This window comes from Mustelus asterias, unplaced genomic scaffold (assembly GCF_964213995.1).
Source record: "Mustelus asterias unplaced genomic scaffold, sMusAst1.hap1.1 HAP1_SCAFFOLD_618, whole genome shotgun sequence".
Lineage (NCBI taxonomy): Eukaryota > Metazoa > Chordata > Chondrichthyes > Carcharhiniformes > Triakidae > Mustelus > Mustelus asterias.
In genome coordinates, this window is record NW_027590567.1 from 212,156 (window position 1) to 216,116 (window position 3,961).

At 59.8% G+C, this 3,961-nt stretch overlaps 1 pseudogene; it reads left to right on the top strand.

Moving 5' to 3' along the window:
* The first annotated feature begins 1,216 nt into the window (after window positions 1–1,216).
* On the top strand, window positions 1,217–2,857 carry LOC144487147 (sodium/calcium exchanger 1 pseudogene; annotated as a pseudogene).
* Window positions 2,858–3,961: the final 1,104 nt, after the last annotated feature.

Below are 3,961 nucleotides of genomic sequence, written 5' to 3' on the forward strand. Positions count from 1 at the left end.
TGTCTGGAACGAACTGCCAGAGGTAGTAGTAGAGGCGGGTATAATTTTGTCTTTTAAAAAGCATTTAGACAGTTACATGGGAACGATGGGTATAGAGGGATATGGGCCAAACGCGGGCAATTGGGACTAGGTTAGTCGTTGAAATAAAAAGGGCGGCATGGACAAGTTGGGCCGAAGGGCCTGTTTCCATGCTGTAAACCTCTATGACTCTATACTGTCCCCCATCAGACGCTCCCAGGACAGGTACAGCACGGGGTTAGATACAGAGTAAAGCTCCCTCTACACTGTCCCATCAAACACTCCCAGGACAGGTACAGCATGGGGTTAGATACAGAGTAAAGCTCCCTCTACACTGTCCCATCAAACACTCCCAGGACAGGTACAGCACGGGGTTAGATACAGAGTAAAGCTCCCTCTGCACTGTCCCCATCAAACACTCCCAGGACAGGTACAGCACGGGGATAGATACAGAGTAAAGCTCCCTCTACACTGTTTCTCTGGGTGATGACTGGTCCCCACTCTACCGGAAGGATGTGGAGGCTTTGGCGAGGGTACAGAAAAGATTTACCAGGATGTTGCCTGGTATGGAGGGCATTAGCTATCAGGAGAGGTTGGAGAAACTTGGTTTGTTCTCACTGGAGCGACGGAGGTTGAGGGGCGACCTGATAGACGTCTACAAGATTATGAGGGGCATGGACAGAGTGGATAGTCAGAAGCTTTTTCCCCAGGGTGGAAGAGTCAATTACTAGGGGACACAGGTTTAAGGTGCGAGGGGCAAGGTTTAAAGGAGATGTACGAGGCAGATTTTTTACACAGAGGGTGGTGGGTGCCTGGAACTCGCTGCCGGGGGAGGTAGTGGAAGCGGATACGATAGTGAGTTTTAAGGGGCGTCTTGACAAATACATGAATAGGATGGGAATAGAGGGATACGGTCCCCGGAAGGGTAGGGGGTTTTAGTTCAGTCGGGGGTAGCATGGTCGGTGCAGGCTTGGAGGGCCGAAGGGCCTGTTCCTGTGCTGTAATTTTCTTTGTTCTTTGTCCTGTTTGACTGGATGTGTTCCTCTCTCTGTGTTGCAGTGTTGACCGTGGAGCGGGGAAGATGGTGCCGCAGTGCGTCCCGTTCCGGATCCTTCCGGCTGGCGGCCTCCTGCTGGCGCTGGTGGGCGGCGCCCGGCCGGCGCGCGGCGCGGACCGGGTGGCCGCCACTGTCCCGCCGGGCGAGAATGGCACCTGCATGGGCCTGTACGCCTGCGAGAAGGGGGTGATCCTGCCGCTGTGGCTGCCCCAGGACCCCTCGGTGGGCGACAAGGTGGCCCGGGCTATTGTCTACTTCGTGGCGCTGGTCTACATGTTCCTGGGTATGTCCATCATTGCCGACCGCTTCATGGCGTCCATCGAGGTGATCACCTCGCAGGAGCGGGAGATCACCATCAAGAAGGCCAACGGCGAGACGGTGACCACGACGGTGCGCATCTGGAACGAGACGGTGTCGAACCTGACCTTGATGGCGCTGGGCTCCTCCGCCCCGGAGATCCTGCTCTCCGTCATCGAAGTCTGCGGGCACAACTTCGAGGCGGGCACCCTGGGTCCTGCCACCATCGTGGGCAGTGCCGCCTTTAACATGTTTATCATCATCGCCACCTGCATTTACGTGATCCCTGATGGTGAGAGTCGTAAGATCAAGCACCTCCGGGTCTTCTTTGTGACTGCGAGTTGGAGCATCTTCGCCTATATCTGGCTCTACCTGATCCTGGCCGTTATCTCGCCGGGTGTGGTGGACGTGTGGGAAGGCCTGGTCACCTTATTCTTCTTCCCGGTGTGCGTGCTGGTGGCGTGGATCGCCGACCGGCGCCTCCTGATCTACAAGTACATGTACAAGCGTTACCGGGCTGACAAGAGCCGGGGGCTGATCATCGAGACGGTGGGCGAGCGGCCGCTGGAGAAGCTGGACATGGAGCTGGACGGGGCCTACAAGGGCTCGCAGGAGGGCGTGGAGTCGGAGGCGGGCGAGAAGGACCAGGAGGAGGAGGCGCGGCGGGTGATGGCGCGGGTGCTGAAGGAGCTCCGCCAACGGCACCCCGACAAGGACATGGAGCAGCTGGTGGAAATGGCCAACTATCACACCCTGAGCCAGCAACAGAAGAGTCGCGCCTTCTACCGGATCCAGGCCACCCGGCGCATGACGGGCGCCGGCAACATCCTCAAGAAGCACGCGGCCGAGCAGGCCCGCAAGCCCCTGAGCCTCCAGGACGTGCGGGGGGGCGCCGGGACTGGCGGGGGCACCGTCTGCTTCGAGCACGCCCAGTACCAGTGCTTTGAGAACTGCGGCGCCCTCAAGCTGGCCGTCACGCGGGACGGCGGCGACTCCACCTGCACCGTCATGGTGGACTTCCGCACCGAGGACGGCACGGCCAACGCCGGCTCGGACTACCAGTTTGCCGAGGGCACGCTGGTCTTCAAGCCGGGCGAGACGCGGCGGGAGCTGGCGGTGGGCATCATCGACGACGACATCTTCGAGGAGGACGAGTACTTCCACGTCCACCTGAGCAACCTGCGGGTCAGTCAGACGGAGGAGAGCCGCCTGGCCCCCGTGCCCACCGTCTACGTCCTGGGCTCTCCCAGCACCGCCACCATCACCATCTTCGACGATGACCACGCCGGCATCTTCGCCCTGGAACAGGAGTCGCAGCGGGTCAGCGAGAGCGTGGGGGTCATGCGGGTCAAGGTGCAGCGGACCTCGGGGGCCCGGGGAACCGTCCACATCCCGTTCAAGATGGTGGAGGGCACGGCCAAGGCGGGCGAGGACTTTGAGCAGTACAGCGGGCACCTGGTCTTCGAGAATGACGAGACAACGTGAGTCTGAATCCTCGTCCTCAACTCCCAAATCTTCACCCGCTGGAACACTGCCCTCTCCCCTCGTCACTCTCCCCCCAAACCCTACTCTCCCCCCGTCACTCCCACTCCCAAACCCTACTCTCCCCCGTCACGCTCACCCCAAACCCTACTCTCCCCCATCACTCTCCCCCCAAACCCTACTCTGCAACCCTTCCCCCGTCACTCACACCCCAAACCCTACTCTTCCCCGTCACTCTCACCCCAAACCCTACTCTCCCCCGTCACTCTCACCCCAAACCCTACTCTCCCCCGTCACTCTCACCCCAAACCCTACTCTCCCCCGTCACTCTCACCCCAAACCCTACTCTCCCCCGTCACTCTCACCCCAAACCCTACTCTCCCCCGTCACTCTCACCCCAAACCCTACTCTCCCCCATCACTCTCACCCCAAACCCTACTCTCCCCCATCACTCTCACTCCCAAACCCTACTCTCCCCATCACTCTCACCCCAAACCTACTCTCCCCGTCACTCTCACCCCAAACCCAACTCTCCCCCATCACTCTCACCCCAAACCCAACTCTTCCCCGTCACTCTCACCCCAAACCCTACTCTCCCCCGTCACTCTCACCCCAAACCCTACTCTCCCCCGTCACTCTCACCCCAAACCCTACTCTCCCCCATCACTCTCACTCCCAAACCCTACTCTCCCCATCACTCTCACCCCAAACCCTACTCTCCCCGTCACTCTCACCCCAAACCCTACTCTCCCCATCACTCTCACCCCAAACCCTACTCTCCCCCATCACTCTCACCCCAAACCCAACTCTCCCCCATCACTCTCACCCCAAACCCAACTCTCCCCTGTCACTCTCATCCCCAAACCCTACTCTCCCCCATCACTCTCACCCGAAACCCAACTCTCCCCCGTCACTCTCATCCCCAAACCCTACTCTCCCCGTCACTCTCACCCCAAACCCTACTCTCCCCCCATCACTCTCACTCCCAAACCCTACTCTCCCCCGTCACTCTCACCCCCAAACCCTACTCTCCCCCCATCACTCACCCCAAACCCTACTCTCCCCCCATCACTCTCATCCCCAAACGCTACTCTCCCCCCATCACTC